This window comes from Hemiscyllium ocellatum, chromosome 47 (genome assembly GCF_020745735.1).
Source record: "Hemiscyllium ocellatum isolate sHemOce1 chromosome 47, sHemOce1.pat.X.cur, whole genome shotgun sequence".
Taxonomy (NCBI): domain Eukaryota; kingdom Metazoa; phylum Chordata; class Chondrichthyes; order Orectolobiformes; family Hemiscylliidae; genus Hemiscyllium; species Hemiscyllium ocellatum.
This window is the reverse complement of record NC_083447.1, coordinates 25,872,438-25,896,296: the sequence shown is the minus strand read 5'-3', so window position 1 is coordinate 25,896,296 and position 23,859 is coordinate 25,872,438. Positions and strand designations below refer to the sequence as shown.

The following is a 23,859-nucleotide window of genomic DNA, read 5'->3' as shown; positions in this document are numbered from 1 at the left end:
TATTGCATCCGCTGCACCCGATGTGGCCTCCTCTACATTGGGGAGACGGGCCGCTTACTTGCGGAACGCTTCAGAGAACACCTCTGGGACGCCCAGACCAACCAACCCAACCACCCCGTGGCTCAACACTTTAACTCTCCCTCCCACTCCACCGAGGACATGCAGGTCCTTGGACTCCTCCACCGGCAAAACATAACAACACGACGGTTGGAGGAAGAACGCCTCATCTTCCGCCTGGGAACCCTCCAACCACAAGGGATGAACTCGGATTTCTCCAGTTTCCTCATTTCCCCTCCCCCACCTTGTCTCAGTCGGTTCCCTCAACTCAGCACCGCCCTCCCAACCTGCAATCTTCTTCCTAACCTCTCCGCCCCCACCCCACTCCGGCCTATCACCCTCACCTTGACCTCCTTCCACCTATCACATCTCCATCGCCCCTCCCCCAAGTCCCTCCTCCCTACCTTTTATGTTAGCCTGCCTGGCACCCTCTCCTCATTCCTGATGAAGGGCTTATGCCCGAAATGTCGAACTTCCTATTCTTTGGATGCTGCCTGACCTGCTGTGCTTTAACCAGCAACACGTTTTCTACTGTGATCTCCAGCATCTGCAGACCTCATTTTTTACCCTCATATCTGACTGGGACATGTTTAAACACACAGTGATATTGTTGCCATGAAAATAATGATGAGCGGATATTAGCAGGGAGAAAGTGAGGGCTGCAGATGCTGGAGATCAGAGTCAAAAAGTGTGGTTCTGAAAAAAATCTCAGACGTTCAGGCAGCATCTGAGGAGCAGGAGAATCGAGAATTAATTAACAATATTAATACAAGGGAAAATAATTGTATATTTTCAAAGTCCTCATACTTATTAATAATTTGGTCTTGGGTGAGGCAATAAGACTCATCATTTCAATGTTACTTAATGTGAGTTTTCATCATATTGTTGTTATAACAGCGTACGGAATAAATGGGTGGATTTTGTGCTTATTGGACAATCTAAAAGTTGGTATTATGAAAGGATATCGGACCGTCTGTAAAGAGACTTTACTTAATGGCTGTTAATGGTTAGAACAATGCTGCAAACATTTACACAGACATTTCCAGCTCAAGTCACACACAAGGATGGTGGGCTGGGATCATACTGGCCATCAATGGAGCTGCACAATTCTGTTTGGATACTGACATTGTGGGGCTAACATACAATGGATATGGTATATGAGGGATTCAATGTAAGATGCCATGTGCTGCAGGAGTCCATCACCTTTATAACACCTTCATTCAGGATCGGGTCCAAGGTGCAGAATTACAGAGATTAAGTGGCACACAAGAAGAGATATACCCGCAAGATATGGCTGTTTACAGTTCATTGTTATAAATATGGAACCGCGTCTGGACCAATGCCATGTGCTAGTCCATTGACCAGTCTGCCCCCCACACATCTCCCTGTTGTTCAGGTATGTCTCTAACCAGTCTATTGTGAGGGATTGTGTGAGTAACTGCCCAGCTCCAGTTTGGAAGCTCTCTGGACAGATTTTGGAGATGGCCAGTGTTTTGGAGGTCATGGTGAGGGCCAGTAACACTGTGTCTGAATTCAAGCTTTTCTTCAAAGTCATTTTCAACAGCTTTGCTGCCAGCAAGATGGTGTGTTCACTGATCTGAACATGAATCGGCTGTTTACTACAGTCACTGAATTGTGTAATAGTTAGGTATGCGCTCTGGTAATTCAATTATTGCTCACTTCAATAGTTCTCAACTGAAAAACAATCATATTTGGTTTATTTTAAAATATGTAAGAAAAAAAGTGATATTAACTCTTCAATACAGAAAATGTAAAAGTGACCTGTTGTACATTTCCCACAGATTAATCAAGCAACAGTCAGATATTGTTTGGACAGCAGGATTCTGTGAACAGGACTATGTCCCAGGCAACAGCACCACCCTCCCGGGTAGATTCTGTCCCACTGACAGGTCAAAGCCAGGCAGAGAGGGACAGCTCCTTGGTATATAGTCAATATAGGGTGGCATGGTGGCTCAGTGGTTAGCACTGCTGCCTTATAGAACCAGACTCACAGCTTTGATTCCAGGCTCAGGCAACTGACTGTGTGGAGTTTGCACATGCTCCCTGTGTCTGCGTGGGTTTCCTCCCACAGTCCAAAGGTGTGCAGCTCTGGTGAATTGGCCGTGGTAAACTGGGCATAGTGTTCAGTGCATTAGTCAGAGAGGCGTGTGTTGCACCTCGGAGGGTTGGTATGGACTGGTTGGGCCGAAGGGCCAGTTCCCATACTGTATGGAATCCAATCTAATGATAGTGCTCAGCATTGATGCTGGATCCTGTGGCTGCTAGGCTGCTCTGTGGCAGGTTATGGTGGAATTAATAAAAGGGAAACATATAATTAACCACATCGTCACCGATCTGCCTGCTGCAGATACACCTCTCCATTTCAAATATCAGGAAGAATGGTCACTGCACAATGGGGAGCAAGGGCTTCCCATTTTGCAGACCCCCCTTACCATGATATGTAGCCCCTTGAGTACTGAATGGAACAGACTTTAAACAAATTGAATAATTAATAATGATGCAGCCATGAGGTCCAGAGGGCCATCGGCCACAGCAGAATCATACTCTGTACAGCTCATATAGTCTTAAAACTCACAGCCAGACATACCTCTCTCTGTACAGTAAACAGCAGATTAACATACCTCCCACGGTACAGTAACCATCACGGCCCGACATACCTCCCACTGTACAGTAACCATCATGACCCATCATATGTCCCACTCTATAGGAACCATCAAGAGCAGCATGGTGGCTCAGTGCTTAACACTGCTAACTCACAGTGCCACGGTCCTGGGTTCGGTTCCAGCCTTGGACAACCGTCTGCTTGGAATTTGCACATTCACCCTGTGTCTGCATGAGTTTCCTCTCACAGGCCAGGTGAATTGGCCGTAGTAGGTTTTTAAGTGTTTTAATCATAGTGAAATGGGTATGGGTGGGTTACTCTTCGCAGGGTTGATGTGGACTTGTTAGGCCAAAGGGCCTGTTGCCACACTGTAAGGAATCTAATCTACTCTGCAATGTCCATGTCAGGAATATGATGGAATAATCACTTGTCTTAATGAGTGCAGTTCCAACAGTACTCTAGTTTGGACTTACTAGCAACAGGCAACACCGTTGTGTGGGGACGATCATGTCTCACAAACTTGATTGAGTGTTTTTAAGAAGTGACAAAATTGATTGAGGAGGGCATGGGGCTGGATGCTGGCCCTTTGGACCTTAGCACGGCCTTTGATATGGTTCCTTATGGCAGGCTCATACAGAAATTGAAGTGAAATGGGATCAGCGGTCAGTTAGTAAGATGGATAGAGAACTGCTTGGTCATAGAAGACAGAGTATTGGTAGAACAGTGTTTTTGTGACTGGAGATCTGTAAATAGATTAGCAGATTTGCAGATTGTGAGGATGATTGTCAGAGAATACAGCAGGATATAGGTCAGCTGCAGACTTGGACAGAGAAAATATAGATGTAACTTTGCTTGGACAATTGTGACGTGATGCATTTTGGAAGGTCTAATGCAGGAGAGAAGTATAAAGTGGATGGAAAGTCTACTGACTGCATCAACATCCGAAGGGATCTTGGTGAATAGCTCCACAGTTCCCTGAAAGTGGTAATACGGGTGGATAGGGTGATCAAGAAGACGAATGGCAAACTTGCAGACATGCATCGGAGCATGCAGTATGAAAATTAGCAGTTCATATTGCAGCTGTAGAGAATCTTAGTTCGAGGTACATTTAAAATATTGTGTACAGTACTGCTTGCCACACGATGTTGAAGTGTTTGAGAGGGTATGGAAAAGGTTTACCAGCATGCTGTCTGGTTTGGAGGGTAGTAGGCAGAAGGAGAAATTGAACAGACATGGTTTGTGTGCACCTGGGCATCATTGGATATGGGGCTACCTGATAGATATTTACAAAATTATCAGAGCCATAGATAGGAAGACAGTTCGAGGCTTTTTTTCCCCCAGAGTAGAAATATCAATTACTCAGGACCTAAGGTTTTAGGTTAAAGGGAGAAAGTTTAGGAGATGTGAGAGGTAATTTTTTTTCTTGCTGTTCCAGACAGAATGTGAAAGTGCCTGGAATGCACTGATAGAGGAGAAGAAGCCAATATAGCAAGGTTTAAGAGGGATCTTGGCACAAGTATGAGTAAGTAGGGAATAGAATGACATTGAGGGTGTCGGAACAAAATCTTTTGTTTTAACTTTAGAAGAGCATCATGTGTCAGTGTGGGATTGCTGGGCTAAAGTGCCTGTTCCTGTGCTGGACTGTTCTTTAAGACAAGATTTGAGAACGACAGTGGCGAGATGCTCACTGAATGAATACCGTCAGTGCTGCTCACTCCATGTTTGTACACATTCAATGCTGCAAGGACACTGTGCCTAGGGACACCCACCCAGCTCATGGGCTGTCTCTCTGGGCCACTCACTCCATGTTTGTGCACACTCACTTTGAACTGAATTGAATGCTCACAGAATTATTGCCTTGCCTTACCCTGCCTTTAGCAGTGTTACCCCTCAGCTAGAGTTATGAGGCTCACCCGCCTGCTGTGTTGTCTTGGTGTTTAGCACAGACACAAATCCAGGAAGCTTGATATCATTATACACAGTCAGTCACAGTGCCCAGCACAGTGAGTTAGGGGGAGTCTCAGATCCCAGTCCAGGAGCTTGGACACGGTCAGTCAGCCTCTCGTGGTTGTTGGGATCAGGATCCTTCCCCTTTGAGGGGGTGAGGAGTTGAATATTAGGCTGCCTCATTTCCCTCTTTGCTCTTTGTGCCTGAGTGTGGGATGGTTCCTTCCAGAATGTGAGAATTACCAAGAAGGGATATGGAAGTAGTGGGTACAGCTGTTACTGCTGGGACAGCTGGGGGAAAGGTGTCGAGGTGTTCTGAGTGAGTGAGTGGGCAGCACAGACACCAGGCAGAGTTGGGCAGAGGGGCAGAGAAGAGATTACAGAGAGACTGAGGGAAGGTGCTGTATTCACTGAAGGTGGGAGAACATGAGCCTTGGCGGGAGGTGGGTGCAGTAACAGAGAGAGTGAAGGTGAAGTCACAAAGTGCAGATGGTGGCACTTACCCTGGTGGAGGGGAGAAGGTCACTGACCTCCTTCCTACACTGCTGGGTGTTCACCCAGAAGGCTGGCACCTCACTGACCCAGGGGTCAGCCTCGGATCAAGCTGAAAGAGTCTGGTGACTGCCAGCCCTGGAGGAAGATAATGTTCTTCTCATGCACCATGTCATACACCAGGACCAGGGGCTTGGCCACAAAGTAGGGCGCCAGTTTTATCCCTTCTGCGATGTCCAGGCCTGTTTCGGATTCACAATCCAAGTGTAAAATGACATTTTAAAGATGGCTCCTGGAAACAGGGAGGCCGATGCATTCTGAGATATCCATGCAGAGGGCAGTTGTTATGACAAAGGGGAAAATCATCGCGTTAGTGTCAGATGAGAGGAAGACCACGTGGGCAGGGAGGGTAGTTAATGAAGCAGATTGGGGATGGTATAATGAGAAAATGCAATTCACCTTGTGGAGAGAAAAGCTCCATGAAACTGGACTAAAATGGGACTTGACTAAATCATAAGATGATTTAGGCCTCTGTCTGTCTGAATCAAAATAGGGATGAAATATTGGAAGCAATGGACTCGTAGTGGAGAATTATACAGGTTATTCAAATCCACAAAAAGAGGTAACACAATGTTCCAAAATGTTAAAAGGAGCTGGAGAAAATCCCCTGCCTTATAGTTACCCACATTATCCAATCCTCACTGGGTGCAGGGATGATGCCGGAGGATAGGAGAATGGCTAATACCGCAATTTTGTTTAATGTGGAGCAAGGGACTGACTGAATAGGTCGTGGCTGGAATTCTGAGGCAGTGGATAAACGGTTACTGAGGAAGTCCCAAGGACTCCAGGACAGTCGGTCTGGACTTGGTCAAGGAAGATCGCGTGTAATTAATCTGACTGTGTCGGTTTGAGGCAGTAACTTGTAACTGCATGGGACTTGCTTGGATTTGACGAGAGATCCCATGGCAGGCTGCTTAAAAACAGAAACTATGAGGCTATGAGGTCCAGGTGAATGAAGCAAACAACCCAGAGAGGTGCAAGGCAAGGCATTTGGGGACATCAACAATAGAGAGGAATGTACAATAAATGAGAATATGGTCAGTGCGGGCAGATAAATGAAGGTAGCTGGAATCACTAATAATATCGTTAATGGAGCAAATGGCATCATTTCCTCTGTCAGCCAAAGTGCAGAATTTCAGAGCAGGAAGCTTGTGCTGGAACTGTATAAATAATGAGTTCAGTTACTGCTTGGGGACTGTGTGCAGTTCTAGTCACCCCATCATATGGAAGGATGGAATTGGACTGGAGAGGGTACAGAGGAGACTCGTTACCCTGTGACAGTGAAAGTGCAGTTGTGAGGAAAGATTGGAATGGAGGATGCTGAGAGGAGAGTTGATTGAGGTGCACATATTGTCAAGGGGCTGGGTAGAAAGGGAGAGAACGCCTTGTTCCTGTTGGAGAGCTCAGTTACCAGTGGCGAATATTTAATGCAATAAATTGAAATATTAGAGAAGTGATGGGGAAAGTTGTTATTTCACGCAGTTTATGGTCGGGATCTGGGAGTCACACATTGAAGTGGAGTATAGGCAGAAACTCACAAACCATTTTAAAAAGGTACCGGGAACCGCACCTGAAGTCCTTCACTGTCTGGGGAGACAGAACTAAGGCTTTAAAAAACAACGTTACATCTTGACCAATGCAGGCAGTGGCCAGAGTCATCTCCTCTATACTGTGCTATTTTTTTAAGGTTTCAAAGGTTACCAACATCTGATAGGATCAATATGCAGGGATGAGGGGTGAAGGCAGGGAGGAGCAGTGTGTGAATTGATTGGCATCACAATAATACTGATCCCATCCTTTATACACAATGCTACTTCACTGTGTTTGCCTGTTTATCCTTCCTTTAGAAATGGGGAAATCCTGTGATTATCCAGTCTGTCGTGGTCACACTGCAGCCCCATCTCCATAATCCCTGCTCCATCTGACCTGGTTCACACTATTTAAGGCTACCATTTCATTGTGTTGGTTGAAAATTTCCCAGCTTTATTCTTGCCCTATTGAAGGATTCTGACAGTCAACTAATGTTTTTCACTCTCAATTATTGCATATCATTCTCTAAAATCATCCTGAACTTTACAATAAAATGATCGCTGCACCACAAAATCATCCCTTACTGACACTGGATCCACTTGCCCCACCTCTACCAAGGACCAGGTCCAGCAGTACATGTTCTTTTCGGCTGGATACGTACTCCTGCAGTCAGCTCTCCTCCATGCAATCCAGTAATACTTGGCCCTCATGACCCTTCATGGCCAGTATCCCTGTCTATATCTGGAAACATTAAGTTTCTCAGTATAACTAATCTGTAGTATTGTCATTGATCTCAAATGTCCCTGCATGTTTATTCTCCATCATTTCTTTGGTTGCTGGATGACAGACTGTACCTCACAGTTTACTTGTATACTTTTCGTTCTGTAGCTCCAGCCAAATTCATTCTGTCCTTGGACGGATCCTCTTTCTCTTGGACTCCTTAACTAATGCTAACCTAAACCAATGCTTCTACCTTTATCCTTTCCCTTCTATCATTTCAGAATCATTTCTACCCAACAATATTAAACACCCAGTCCTGACATCCTTGCGCCAGCTCTCGGTGATCGGTATACCAGATTTCCCCACAGCAATCTACATCTGGAACTCCCCACACTCCGAGTATTCATGTCCATGCAGAGTACCTCATATTAAGGCTTTCTTTCTTACTCCATCTTCCACTGTTAAATTTGTTGTTGTATATTAGTTGCAACTGAATCTCCCCTTATTTTGAGAATCCTGGTAGTCTCCTCTACTATTATTTGTTGTATCCTAAGCACACACCAAATTATTTTCAACCCCTCTCAAGCCTCCGTAAGGAATTGAGTCCCAGCTCTGTCACGTCAGCCCACCCAGCTTGTACAGTTGCTGCCTTCCCCAGAACCAGTCCCAATGTCCCAGGAATCTGAAGCACTTCCTGCTGCACCATCATTCCAGTCACACTCCCATCTACCTAAAACTCAGAGTCCTGTTTTCACTGGACACAGCATTGGGAGTATTCCAGGGATTGCTACATTTGAGGTCCTGCTTGCTAACCATCCACCAAGCTCCCTAAATTCTGATTTCCAGACCACTTCACACTTCCTACCCAGGTCATTCCTACCAACATGGACATGACCTTTGACTGCTCACTGTCCCCCAGACAAATGTCCTGCAGTCACAGTGACATTCTTAACCCCACTATCCTGGAATTACAGACACGCTGACACCTTTTTCACTTTCCTGACTCCCCTGTAACTATTGCCCCTCTTTCCTTCTACCTCCCCTCCTGTACAGTCAGGCTGCTTGTGGTGCCACAGACATGGCTCTGACTGCCCTCCCTTGAGCAGCCCACACCTTCATCAGCTTCCAAATTGATTTTGGGGGGAGATACCAGGACATTCTTGTATTCCCTGACTGTTTCTCTCCAATTGCTTCGTCCCACAGACCCGTCCTTGTTCCAGGCCGTCATGTCTGCAGGGTGATCTTGTGTGTGTGTGTGTGTGTGTGCGCGTGCTACACACCTAACTGTCAGCATCACAGATGTCCCATGGAGTCTCTGAGTCCCTGTCCAAGTTCCATGACTCCATGTTCATCTCGGACATGAGCAGGAGCTATGGCTTCCCAATGTAACAGAACACATTTTTCATCTGACAAATATGTGCTGCCATGTCTTAAAAGTCAACATGTCTGGAGTAACTTAATTACTTAGAATGAAGTTAACTTCCAGGAAATAACAATATGGTTAAGTCCCTTATTCAACTGTGGCTTACTGAGGGCAATTTATTATATTGGATCACAATTTCACTTCTCCCTCTTAGTTCTCTGTTCAACCCTTATTTCAGAAGTTGAAAAAAATGCTAACTTATAATAATTAACTGATAGTCGCCAATAACGGTGTATTTATCAGCCAATGAACTTACAGCTTTTTCTGTGAAGGCTCTAGCACTTCTTTCAACCTCAGTTCAGGCAGGTCCCAGCAGCAGAAAGTTATCTCTGTGACTCCCAGGGACGTGTAATCCTCCAGCTCCCACTCCACTCTGCTCCCTCACAGGGTCACCGTAACTGTGACTCGCAGGCACAACTAGGCCTCGATCCTCAGTGCTGATTTATAACCTCTCATTTTGGTGCTTCCACCTCCTAGGTGTGAGTTAGCCTCAAGCTCTTGGTCCAAGGTGCTCCCTCACATGGTCACTCCCTCTGTGACTTGGTGCTGATTTCCAGCCTCCTGCTCTGCTGTTTCTCCAACTCCAAGTTTCAGTCGGCCTCGATCCGCGGTGATTTATATTCTCCCGATCTGTGCTGCTCTCTCTCAGGTTCTCTCCCTTTGTGTATCCCAGGTAATGGTAGGCCTCAAGCCTCAGCTGAGGTTTATAACATCCCATTCTACACTGCTCTCTTACAGAATCGTTTTTGTACCTGGAAGACAGTAGAAAAGAGGAGGATTAGACAGAGCAGAGGGAGTTATAGTGATTGAGGCGAGCTATATGGGATGGAACAGGTTATCTGGGGAGCTAGCCAGACCTGCAGCAGCTCAAGAACATTACTGGAAGATACAGTGAGAGTTGCAGACTCTGAGGAAAGCAAAGGAAATAGAGAGATGGTGGCTTGTTCATGATGGAGCTTTGTAGAGTCTAAAGGGCTTTTTCTGAGCTGATTACAGAGATGTGTAGACTTCAACAAACGCAAATTGACAACCAGCAAGTGTTGTCTGGTACTGGAGACTGTTGGATGTTACAGAGTTGGAAGACTTGCAGTAACTGGGGGGGGACTATAAACATTTGGAGCACTGGTAGTGATCAAAGACACCAGGGACATGAGGAGGTGCAGAGAATGGGAGCATTCCAAATAGTGGGATTGTAGGGGCTGGAAGTTCTGAGATAGATAAAGAGGATGAAAAGTACCAATTCAACACATACAACCATTGTAATTATAGAGATTTAAGGAAGGGATCCTGTGCTGACAATGATTTCAGTTATCGGGAGAGTTACAGAAACTGAAGGGGTTACAAATTTAAAAGGGAGAGGTTTTAGGTGATCAGATGTTTAAACAAGAATAAATAAATTTTGGAGATCTCGAACACAGATGGGAATGGAGGAGGTGAGATATTGTGAGGAACTATAAGAGTTATAAGTCGGGGAGGATGTCAGATATAAAAGAGAGAGCTGCATTGTCTGTATGCAGTAACAGACATGAGGAGTGTTGTAGTGCCTGCTGGAGGGGATACAGATAACAACAGTTTCAACGGCTGGTGCAGGGGCTCAGGAAAGGAAGGTTGTCGGGACTGGCAATTACACAGATCGAGGTGAAATTGGAGCTGCAGGAGTTTATGGAGAAAGGGAGGATTGGAGGGACTGGGGATTACACGGATTGGGGTGGTAGTTGGAACTGCAGGGAGTTAATGGAGGATTGTTGGTGCTGGGAATTATATTAACACAGACAATATTGGAGCTGCAGGAGCAAGTGAGATAGGGAGGGTTGAAGGGGCTGGATCAGTTCACACAGCCAGGGATTGGACGAGTTAGAGATACTGAGGGTTGTAGGGCTGCAGGAGTACAGAGAGTTAGTGAGGACTGTGAAGGTAGGTTTGCAGCATTTCCATCAGTTACATAGAGATGTGGAGTGCTGTTCAGGTGGAGGTTATAGATATCAACAGGGTTGCAGTTACTGGAAGATATTACAAAGTGAGCTGTCGTATTTGAGGAGGTTACAGCGACAGGATGCATTGAGGAGTTGGAGGCTGCAACAGATGTTAAACATGCTGCAAGGGATCAATAACCTTACATCGATCAGGGGATTGGAAGCTCTGGCGATAAAGAGTGAGAATTGCAGGAACTGAAGAATATCACAGAAATGGGGAGTAACATGTGATTTAGAAGAGTGATAAAATAAGATGAATTGTGTTCAATGGAGTCAGGAAAGATACAGGGAGATCTGAAGGGACCACAGGTGATCAGAAGGACAGTGAGGCTTCCCAGTGTAGGATTGGGGCAGTTTATGCAGACAGGGAGTATTTTATGGAATGGTGCTAATTACAGAGATTATGAAGTTGTATAGAATTGAGGAAAGAACAGAGATACGGAAGGCTGTAGCTAATGAAGACATTTGTTGATGTTAGATGCTGAGGTTCTGGAAATTATACGGACAGGAAAGCTAGACAATCTGTCAGAGCTTACAGAGACAGGAACAGCAATAGAGCCTGGAGACACACACAGAGAGGGAGCATTGCAGATACTGGAGGAGGTTTCTGTGTTTGGGATGGTTGTAGGGGAGTGTAACGTTTACACAGATAGTGGTGTAAGAGCAGGGCAAGGTTATAGAGATGATTAGATTGGTGGGGAGACTGGAGGACCTTACATTGACAGGGCTGGTGATAGCGACAGGAGGATGTTACATCGATAGAAGTCTTGTAGAAATTGATCGGGAGAGTCACAAGCATTGGAGTTGGTTCCACAGATCGAGGGTGCTGCAGGGACCTGAGAGGATTATGCAGATAGGGACGATTGTAAGATGTCCACATTTTCAGAGTGTTCCAGGACTAGAAAAGGTTACACAGTTAAGGAGGGATGTTGGAGCTGTGGGAGTTCACAGAGACTGGAGGTTTGAAGAGTTTGGGGCTGTTTATGGATAAAGGGATATATTTAGGGACAGTAATATGGAAGGCAGAAGGAGAGTTTAGATTAGATTCCCTACAGCATGGGAACAGGTACTTCGGCCCAACAAGTCCACACCAACTCTCCAATGAGTAACCCATCCAGATTCAATTCTCTCCGACAATGCAACTAACACTTTGAGAAATTTAGCATGGCCAATTCACCAGACCTGTACATCTTTGGACTGTGGGGAGAAACCGGAACACCCGAAGGAAACCCACGCAGACACAGGGAGAATGTGCAAACTCGACACAGCCAGTCACCAAACTTTGGAATCGAATATGGGTAACTGGCGCTGTGAGGCACCATTGCTCACCACTGAGCCACCGTGCTGCCCCAAATTGCAGAATGACACAAGAGAGAGTGTTTGAGTTGCTGCGAGGAAAGTAGGGAGTGGAGGAGCAAACAGAGATGTGGAGTGCTGTTGTGGCTTGAAAAAGGGTCTGGAGGTGGTAATACAGATAAGGAGCTCGGTAGGGATGGGAGAAGTTTACTGAGGTCGTGTGGTTCTATAGGCTAGGAGGCAGAAGTGTTATAGGCAGAAGGTTCCAGTGATACCATGTTCTCCTGGGGCTTGAGGAAGGTACAGAGATGGGTGTTTTGGTCCGGGCTGGAGGATTTTACAGAGACGGGGGCACTGTAAGTATTGTGCAAGCCTACAGAAGTAGGGAGTATTGGACTGAGTGCAGGATGTGATTATTGAGATTGGGCATGTTATCGACACTGCAGCAATTTACACACAGGAAGAGTCGTCAGTATTGGAGTAGGTTTCAAATACACAGAGGGAATATGAGAAAGGTGGAGGTTATAGAAACAGGAATTTTCCTGGGAATTACCAGCATTCAAGACACTGGCACAAACAAGTTGTACCGAAAGGAATGTTTCCTTACTGAATGACTCTATCCCATGACAAGAGACAGCGTGAGGGGGGAATATAGAACAGAAAGATTCCAGGTTTCATTGCCATCTCCTTGGGGGAGACCTGCTTTCCCCTCTGTTGTAGTCATCCTCACTAAGACAGCACAGGCTTGGATTGATAACTGTCAACTTCCTTTATTGATACAGGAAGGTTCAGTACAACAGAGATGAAAATTAACAAGAGGGTGGCGTTTGAGCCTGGGACCATCATGCTCTGTGTTCGTTCTCCAACACTGTATCTATGTCATGTCTTCTGGACCAAAGTTCGATGTATTAAATACACTCTGCTCTGTTCACTGTGAGTGATCTTACCTCACTGCAGGATTTACTGAATTCTCCAGATCTCACTCTCCACCTCTCTCTGGCCAAATGTCTTCAATGTGGTGATGAACAAAACAGGAGTTGGGAATTCTGCTGAGTCAGGAGCATCCCGAGTACCTACAGGAGACAGAGAAACAGACAGAATGGGAAACTAGACTGATGCAGCTGGGGTTACACATGGAGAATGGCACTGAGTCCCACAGAGATCTGGAAAATCCCAGTCTCCATCCCTGGCCTGTGCTGCTGCGTCTCCCTGGAGTGGAGAATTCTGTTGGCTCAGGATCTGGAGTAACTGCAAAATGTGTAGTCACCGGCAGCAATCAGATCCTCACAGTGACAGATACCACATGGAGAGATACCGAGTGATATCACCAGAGAGCAGGAAGGTATCAGGATCAAACCACGGTCAGGAAGAAGGTGCACTGGGAGCAGTACTCAGGGATGAGGGAGCAATCAGTGGACCAGGCAATGGCCTCTTGTTACTCTCACTCGACTGTTCATCCAGGATTTAATGCCGGTAGCAGGGATACCCATCTGATTGTTTAATACCCTTTAAGTAAGGAAATCTGTTATCAGCTGCCGGTCTGGCGTACATATGAATCCAGACCCAGAGCAAGGAGGTTGACTCTCAACTGCCCACTGGAATGATCTGGCAAGCTACTCAGCTCAAGGGCAGCTCAGGGGTGGGCATGAAATGCTGGCCAGCCAGAGACAGCAATATGCCACGATTGAATTAAAAACAACAATGCTGGGAGCAGTGTCCTGGCCAAGCATATTGGTAGGTTTATGGACAGGGCTTTAAACTGACAGGGAGGATGCAGGGACAAGGTTCAGGTGAAAGAAGCTTTCCAAATCTAAAGAGAAAAGGTGATACATCAGAATAGCATGGGGATCTGACTGAAGACAAGCAGAAAGAAACAGGTAAGGACAGTGAATTAGGCTCTGACAGGAAATTCTGGGAAAACGTCAATTACCGGTTTTTTTTGGAATTCTCAAAGTATCAGAAAGATTTGGTCACTAGTAAGATGTGGTTACAGGAGAAACTATGCTGTACTGTTCTGAGTTCCAAACAAGGAGGGTTACAATGGCAGGAGGAGGTTTCAGGAGGATGGAGAAGATGCGATCTGAATGAACAGACACAATTAGGAAGGTTTGCTCGGAGCGCCAGAGATAACAGAACACCTGATCTGAAGCAGATGACTCAGACTGGGATGGGTGTGGGGATTGGAGGTGCTTTCACAGGTAGGGAGGACCAAAGAGCCAGAGGAGGGAACAGAGATGCAGAGCTGTACGGCCTGCAGGAGTTCATGGAGATGGGAGTTTGGGAGGGATGTGCCAATTGACAAGGATAAGGATCTTGATTGGATGGAGCAGTTTACACAGTCAGGAATGTTTTAGGCGAATCGAGCAGATTGCAGCTATGAAGTGGGTTGTATTGATTGGAGTAAGAAACAGAGATATGGAGGACAGTCATGGCTGAAGATATTTATAGATACAGGAAGGTTTAGACTCTGCGGATTATTTAGATATGGAGGGTGGAGTCTGACAGATTTTCCAGAACGGCAGTAATTTTGGTTGGAGACAGTTTTTCAGATAAGGGAGCATTAGTAACCACCTCCAGAATGGTCAAAGTGGGAAGGGTTGTAAGGGATTTTCCCTTCACAATAAGAGGGGCATACTGGATTCTTGAGATTACACTTTTAATAGCCTCCCATTTGCTAATTATTCCTTTTCCTTCAAACAGACTGACCCATGATTTGGACGTGCCAGTGTTGGACTGGGATGGGCAAAGTTAAAAATCACACAACACCAGCTTGTAGGTGCAATAGGTCTACTTAGAGGCACGAGCTTTCTAAGTGCTGCTTCTTCATCAGATGGTTGTGGAGCACGGTCAGAAGACACAGAATTTATCACAACAGGATGGCAGTGTCATGGAATGAAATATTAAACAAGTTTTGATTAAGTCTTTCATCTTTTAGAAGGATCCCCAGTGCTTCTAAATCTAGCACTTCCAAACACAGAGGGTACTCGATTATCCAAATACCAATTACCTGATATCTGATTATCCAAAGGAGATCTCGAGGTCCCGAGAGAAACATTACATCAACAAGCTGTTTCAACCCTAACTGAGTGTTTTTTTGGCCACATTGATTAAAACAGATCTAGGCTCACTGAAATGCTGCCATGAATAGTCCTGGACATCGAGCCCAGATACCATTTCCAATTGACTGACTCCCACCCTCTCCCCACACTTACCCCACAGGGGTAAAGCCTAAACCCCCCTTCCCTAGATATTCTCTCGAACATTTTCCTGTACAGTGCAGAGGTGGAACTTTTCGAAATTTTGCAGTCAAAAGTGGTGTGTGTGGCTATGTGTACGTGTGCGTGTGTGGTTGTGTGCACGTGTATGTGTATGTGTGTGTGCGCTATTTGGAGACTTAAACGCCAAAGGCTTTAGCTGTCTTACTGTTGGTGGCCACTCCGGCTGCCCAGGAGGGGCAGGAGATGATGGGGGCAGGGGCGCACAGATGGCAGGGCAGCCGGGGGTATGGGCGCGAATGGTGGGGGGCAGTTTTGGATGGGTTTCAGACAGGGCGGGGGCTGTGTTTGACGGGTTTCGGGGCGGGATAAGGTTGATTTTGGATGGGTTTAGGGGCAGACGGGTGCTCGTTTGGAGGCGGGCGGAGGGTGGTGTTGGATGGGTTTGGGGGCAGGGGTGGGTGGTAAGTGGAGGATGGCGTTGGACGGTTTTGGTGGCGGGGCGGGTGTGGGTCGGTGTTGGATGGGTTTTGGGGGTCTGGCAGGGCGTGAGGGCTCACACATGGTTTGCTAGTGCCGAGTCACCTCCACGGGGTCTAGCCATTATCGCAAATTCCGAGCTCCAGAGGAAAGGCATTGAATTGATAAATTGAATAATCAATTATCTGAATGAACATTTGACCGCCCATTTCATTCAGATAATTGAGTTTCCTGTGTAAACCAGCTGGATGATAACCTGGTGTTGTGTGATTTTTACCTGCACCCAATCAACCCCTGTTTGATGCTTCTGAACGGCCCCAACATTGGCCCCCTTCCAGTTTAAGACCTTAATCTGCGGACCTGTCTGATCATTTTCCCATAGCGATGTTAAAACGAAGACAGTTGTGGTCACTGGACGCAATGTGCTCTCCGAATGGCACTTCAGTCACTTGGCCGACCTCGGTTTCTGAGGGGAGGTCTCGTGTTGCATCCGCCTGTGTAGCATAGAGCACTCTACATCTTGGTTGAGGAAACTTTCTTAGACATATTTGACAAATTCCACCCAGTACGGGCCTTTTACACTCTGGGTGACCCAGTCAATCCAGGGGAATTAAAAATCTCCATCCAAAACTACTCTATTAATTTTATAGGTACCTGCAATCTCACTGTGCATTTGCCCCTCTCGTACCCGCTGGCTATTTGGGGATCTAGAACATCATCCCAGCAGACTGACCATCTCCTTTTCGTTTCTAACTTTTAAAAATATTGCCTCATTCGAATACCGCTTAACAATATTGTCTCTAAGCACTGTTGCTATGATCTCCCTAATGAAAGGGACAACTTCCCCTGCTCACTTACTTGTCGTTCTGTCCTGACTGTAGCTTCTGTATCCTGGAACACTGAGCTGCAAGCCCTGTCCTTCTCTCAGCTATGTTTCTGTTATGGCTATAATACCCTCGTTCCCAGAGCCTATCCATGCTCTGAGCTCGTCTGCCTTACCAGTCAGGCCTCGTGCGTTGTAATAACGAATCTTTAAACCAGAAGTCTCTCCCCTCCCTTTACTGTGCCCTGGATATCCTGAATAGGAAACTTGCTGTCAATGGCTGATGCATTTTATCCTGACTAGTGATGGCCCCTCTCTTATTCAGAGTCTCAAATCCCTGCCAAACAGGTTTAATTCCTGCCAGGTAACACGAGCAAATCTCCACTCAGAGATACTGGTACCCCTGCTTCGAGTGCAAGCCATCCACCTGGTACAGGTCACCTCTACCCTAGAAGAGATCCCATTGACCTAAGAACTGAAAAATCTTGTCCGAATAACTCAGTTCATTTTTGAAATGGTGTCTGAAAATATTGATGAGTGTAGTGCAGATGATGTGGGTTCCATGAAGTTCATTAAGGTATTTGACATGTCCCACATGGGAGGCTGGTCCAAAAGGGAAGAACCCATGGGATCCAAAGCAAGTTGGTAAATTAGATCCACAATTGGTGGAGGGTTGTTTTTTGTTTGAAAGCCTTTGCCCAGCAGGTGTACCACAGGGACCTGTGCAGGAGCCATTGCTGTTATTTCTGGGCATTAATCACTTGGATATGAAAGCAGAAGGAATCATTAGTAGGTTTGCAAAGACATGAAAGGTGAGGGTGTTGTCCACAGTGAGGGGGATGGTCTCAGGCTACAGTCTGAAGGTTGAGGCTGGGACAGAATTTCAACAGAGTAATTTCAATTGATAAGCCAGGCAAGAGCACAGCAGGCAATGAGGGAAAATTGATCAATTAAACTGCTTTTACTTTGATGTAAAATGCCTGACAGGTAAGGCTGATGAAAGCACGGCATGGATGGGAACATGGGACTGGGAAATCACAGGAGTTACAGAAACACAGCTGAGGGAGGGACAGGACTCGCAGATCACTGTTCCGGGGGACAGGTTCAACAGGAATGATAGAAGGGGAGGCAAGAGAGTAGGAGGAGTGGAGTTTTTGATCAGTGAAATCATCACTGCAGCACTGAGACAGGATATTCCTGGGGATCGCCCAGTGAAGCTATGTTAGTGGAACTGAGAAATAAGAACGAATAATCAGTTTGATATGACTGTACTACAGGCCCACAGTAATCAGCGGGAAATTGAGCAGCAAATATGTCGGAGATCTCAGATATATGTAAGAATGATAGCGTTGTAATGGTCGGGGATTTTAACTTTCCAAACCTAGACTAGGACTGCAGGAGTGTTCAGAGCTTGGATTGAAGGAATTTGTTCAGTGTGTTCAAGAAAACTGTCTCTATCTATGGAACTGGTCCAACCGGAGAAAGGGATAAAATCTGACCTCCCCTTGGGAGACAAGGTAGTGAAAGGGGCTGAAGCGTTGGTGGGGGAGCACATTTGCAAAGTCACCATAATTCCATTAGTTTGAAACTGGCGATGGAAAAGGACAGCCTGGTCCACAAGTTAAAGATCAAAACTAACCGTACCCCAGTCCAGAAGGTATTAGACAAGACCGTCCAAAAGTTGATTCGTGGAGGCTATTTGCAAGTAAAGTGGGATTCTTTCAAAAGAGAGATAAATTAAGATTTCAGGGCCAGCATATTCCTGTTAGAGTGAAGGACAATGCAGACATATGTGGGAAATACTGGATGACTGGGGATATTGAGGCTCTGGTCAAGACAAAAGGGGATACATGTCATATATAGCCAGCTGGATTAAGTCAATCCCTTGAAGAACATTGTGGGTGTAGTAATACTCTTCAGAAGGAAACCATGAGGGTCGAAAGGGGAACTGACAGAGCTTTGGCAGAGAAGGTTCAGGAAAATCCAGAGAGATTGTACAAGTATATTAACAACAGAAGATTAACTCGAGACATAATGTGACTCCTTAAAATTCAGTGAAGCCATCCATGTCTGGAACAACAGAAAATGGCGAGACACGAAACAAAGATTTCACGTCAGAACTTACTGTGGAAAAAACCCTGGAGAAGCAGGGAAATAAACAGTGATGTACACAGGAGATGCTAAAGGGTTTAAAACGCATTAAAATTGTACAACTCCTTGGGAACTCATCAAGTACATCCCAGGACATTGGGGTAAGTTAGGAAACAAACTTACAAAGATATTTCTATCACTGACAGCCACGGGGAATGAGTTGGGAGCCTGGATCATGGCTAAAGTTGTGCCAGTATTTAGGAAAGACTGTGAGCAAAGCCAGGGACATAAACACAAATTAGCTTGATGTCAGTGGTGCGAGTGTTGTTGGAAGTGATTCTGCGGAACAGGCGTTACATGCATTTGGAAAGGCAATGATTGATTAGAGGTAGTCACCTTAGCTTTGTGCGTATAATTGAGTGTCTCTCAAACCTGATAGAGGTTGTTGAAGAGGTGAGCAAGGAGGTGGATGAAGGCAGAGCAGTAGTGTTGTCTATCCTAACTTCAGCAAGGTCTTTGACAGGGTTTATCGTGGTGCACTGGTTCGTAAGGTTAGATCACATGGGATCAGGGAGAGCCAAGACAAACAGACACAAAATGGGCTTGACAGTAGGAGACAGAGGGTAGTGGGAGAGGGTTGTTGTGCAGACTGGGGGCCTCTGACCAGCGGTGTGCCATAAGCATTGGTGCTGGGGCCACGTATGTACATTATTTACATAAGCAAGAAGATAGGAATTAATTTTAGTAAGTTTGTGGATAGTAAAATAAGTGTTATAGTGGGCAGTGAATACAGTTATCAAAGGTGATCTTAACCCACTGAGCCAGTTGTTCAAGAAATTTAAAGTGGAGTTGAATTCAGGAGCTGGATTTTGTTACAACAAACCAGAGACAACTGAAACAATTCATGGAATATTTCTGGGCAGTGTTGTCGAACAGAGAGAGAGAGAGAGAGAGAGACAGAGAGAGCCCAAGAGCTTCATTTATATTGTTCCTTGGAAGTGGCATCCCGGACGGACAGGCCAGGGAAAGCAGCATTTGGCACATTTCCCCTCATGGGATAGAGCATTGAGTACATGAGTTGATACATCATGATAAAGACAGTTCCAGACATTGCTGGGTCTCCAGATGGAGTACTGTGTAGAATTCTGATCCTCCTGCTTTGGGAAGCATACTCTGAAACTGCAAATGGAGGAAAGATTGACAAAGATGTTACTGATCCTGGAGGGTTCGACTTGAAAGGAGAGGCTGGATAAGTTGGAAAACAAAAAGGTTGGGATGAGACATATTTGACAGATAAGGTTAAGAGTATGCAAAGAGATCCTACAGCATACACGTACAAAAGAGCAACTGGAGAGACAACAGATCAACGAGGCCATCCATGTGTGGAACCATAGGAGATGGGCGAGAGCCTAAATGAACATTTCATGTCAGAACGTACTATGGACAAAGACTTGGAAACAAAGGGAAAAAAAAAACAGTGATGTCTTATAAAGAGTCCCCATTACAGAAGAGGTAGTGCTGGAGATCTTAGAACACAAAGGTAGAGAAAGCCCCAGGTCCTGAACAAGTGTATGCCAGAACATTGTGGCAAAGTTGCCGCAGAGACAGTGGCAGAGATACTTGTATCGTCCTTCATATTTCCCTTGGGCGTAGGTGGCTGAGGGGTGACCTTATAAGGATTATAAAACCACAAGGTGTATACGTAGGGTGAATAGTGAAGGTCTCTATCCCCGGGTAGGGGATTCCATACTAGAGGGCATAAATATGAGGTGAGAGAGGAAATACTTAAAATGGACCAGAGGAGAACATTTCCAACACAGAGGATGGTGCACGTATTGAATGAGCTGTCAGAGAAATGGGAGAGAAAAGTGCAATTACACCATGGAAAATACATTTGGGTAGGAACATGGAGAGGAGAAGGTTTGAAGGGATATGGATCAAATGCAGGGAAATGTCACTCATTCAGGAACCATGGTCAACATGGACTAGTTGCATTGAAGGTTCTGTTTTCGTGCTGCATGACTTTATCATTGGAGGGGGAGAGTACCGAGATAAGGCATGTTGCAGAGACTGAACCAAGTTGCAGCAATAGGGATGGTAGTCCGGAGTGCAGCACATTTCAAATATGTGGAGGGACTGTAGGGGAAGGACAGGAGCTGTTATAGGAGTTAAAAATTATTGAAGACAGTGGTCCACGTGACATGCTGTAGATAAAGTGTTGGAGAGGGAATACAGAACAGAAAGATCCCAGGCAGCATTCCCTCCCTCTTGTGGGAGGCCTGCTTTCCCCTCTGTTGTCCTGATGCTCACTAAGACAGCACAGGCCTGGATTGATAACTGCGAACTCTCTCTGCTGTCTCAAAACGACAAAACTTACAGTAGGGGTAGTGATTGAGCCTGGGGTGTCTCTGTACTGTGCTCCCCCTCCAGCACTGTATCTGTGTCATGTCTTGTTAGCCGATGTTTGGAGCCCTCTCATTGCTCCCTGCTCTGTGCACTGTGAGTGATCTTACCTCACTGCAGGATTTATTGAAGGCTCCAGATCTCCCTTCCCTTTGTCTCTCTGGCTGACCAACCATCTTCAATGTAGTGATGTACGAGACAGTAAAAAGTGAAGTCTGCAGATGCTGGAGATCAGAACTGAAAATGTGTTGCTGGTTAAAGCACAGCAGGTCAGGCAGCATCCAAGGAACAGAAACTTCGACGTTTCGGGCCAGAGCCCTTCATCAGGAATTTCCTGATGAAGGGCTCTGGCCCGAAACGTCGAAGTTTCTGTTCCTTGGATGCTGCCTGACCTGCTGTGCTTTAACCAGCAACACATTTTTAGAGCTGATGTACGAGACACCCAGCATTTGGGAAGTCAATTGAGTCAGGAACTTTCTGAGAACCTACAGGAGACAGAGAGAGAGACAGAATGGGAAATTAGGCTGATACAATGAGGGTTACATATGGAGAATGGCACAGAGTCCCATAGATATATGGAGAATCCCAGTCTCCATCCCTGGCCTGTGCTGCTGCGTCTCTGTGGAGTGGACGATTCTGTTGCCTCAGGATCTGGAATAGCTGCAAGAGAGAGAGGCGCTGACAGGGGTAGCAATTAGACCCACACAGTGAGGGATACCACATGGAGAGATACTGAGTGATATCACCAGAGTGCAGGAAGATTTCAGAAGCAAACAATTGTGTAGGAAGAACAGGTTCTGCTTTATGGTGCACTGGTATCAGCGCTCAAGGATGAGCAACCTGTGAACAGACGAAGTGATGGACTCATGTTATTATTGCTTGAGCAAGTATCCAAAACCTCAACTAATGTTCAGGAGAGACAGGTTTGAATCCCACCATCAGAAATGAAGAAATTTCAATACAATAATTTTAAAAATAATAATTAACAATCCATAAAGGAATATGAGACCATTGCTGATGTACCAAAACCCAAACCCTTGCCCTTTAGAGAAGGACATCTGCCTATCCTCATGCGATCTGTATGGCATACCCACAGCAAAGTGTTTGCCTCTAAATGACCCTTTGAAACACCCAAGCAAGTTACTCAGCTCAAGGGCACCTAGGGCTGGATAAGAAAGGCTGGTCAGCCAGAGACACTGACATCCCATACCTGACTTTAAAAAAAACAATCCATTAGGATGCTCCTACTGGAACTGCACTGGGACCAGTGTCCTGGCCAATCATGTCGGTAGGTTTATGGACAGGGATTTAAACTGACAGAGAGGATGCAGGGACAGGGTTCAGGTGAAAGGAGCTTTCCAAATCCAAAGAGATGCATTGGAACAACATGCGAATGTGGCTAAAGACATTCAGAAAGGAACAGGATTGGACAAAGTTTAACTAAAACTGTACATCAGCAAATATGTATGTGACAGGAGATTGTGGGAAAGAGGAAATTATGTTTTTCTTTGGAATGGACAAAGTCTCCACAATCAGTTGGATGGATTTTTGACAGACAGATAAATGAGATTTAGACACCAGGGAGACGTGGTTACCGGACGAATAAGACGTGGAATGTATATAGTCGATGGTTTAGTCTTGCAGGTTCTTAAGTAGAATGGGAAAGGAGGATTGGGTAACGCTGACAGTAATGGGCAATAAAGACATTACAGAGAAATCATTTGGCCACAGATCAGGAAGTAGAGTCAGTCTGAATGTAAATTCTGGCTACGACTTGCCAAGGACACAAGCAGCTGAACAGTTTTAGCCACCGAACAGCATTTCATTGCTCATCACCGCATTAAACACGAATTTCATTGTAATTTTTAATAGAGGCATAGTGATAATTTTGGGAAACTTCAATATTGGTATAATCTGTGACAATCACACCAACAAAAGTGATATCGGAAGAAGAGTTCAGAGAATGTTTCTGTCACTGTTTCTTTGATTAATACATTGGGCAACTGGCTCGGGGCGTAACAATCTTAAGTTGACCACTGTGTCATGAAGTTGAGGGAATGAGTAATGTCACACTGAGAGGTCCTCCAGAAAATTGTGATAAAGTACAGTTTAATGGGATATAAAATTTTTCAGTGACTCACGGAAAGGGCATGCCACAACTAGAAACAAAAATAGGAGGAAGTGAGGACTGCAGATGCTTGAGATCAGAGCTGGAAATGTATTGCTGGAAAAGCACAGCAGGTCAGGCAGCATCCAAGGAGCAGGAGAGTCGACGTTTCGGGCTCATGCCTGACCTGCTGCGCTTTTCCAGCAACACATTTTCAGCTAGAAACAAAAGTAGGCAATTACATGAGTTTGAGAGAAGAACTGATCAAGGGAAACAGGCTAAACAGACTGAAACGTGTGTCTGTAAACAAACAGTGGAATACATTTGAAGGGATAGTGTAAAACATTCATCGGACAAAACCTCAGCAAGAAACTCATACCCGTCACTCACTCAAAACAAAATGGATCATATTAGATTATGAGGCTGAGAAGATCACGAAAAAGTACTTAAAATTCTGTGGTGAGAGCGAGGGTTTAAGCAGTAAGTGTTAAAGGGAGATTGCAATGGGTCTGCTAGCAGGAGGAGGGCACTGGCAAGGGGAATTGTTGTCAGTGTTTAATGATATGATAGGAACAGGGAGAGGTGGTGAGAGTGTTACAGAGAGTGATCAGGACCTGAA

The 23,859-nt window shown here is 45.6% G+C and overlaps 1 long non-coding RNA gene across 1 annotated transcript; it reads right to left on the bottom strand.

Annotated features, from left to right (window-relative positions):
• Positions 1-9,428: 9,428 nt before the first annotated feature.
• Positions 9,429-21,308, bottom strand: LOC132836791 (uncharacterized). Its single transcript, XR_009647397.1, has 3 exons — positions 21,244-21,308; positions 13,069-13,194; positions 9,429-9,604 (listed from the first exon to the last, which is right to left on the bottom strand). It is a non-coding gene; the product is annotated as an uncharacterized LOC132836791 (long non-coding RNA).
• Between the last annotated feature and the right edge of the window lie 2,551 nt (positions 21,309-23,859).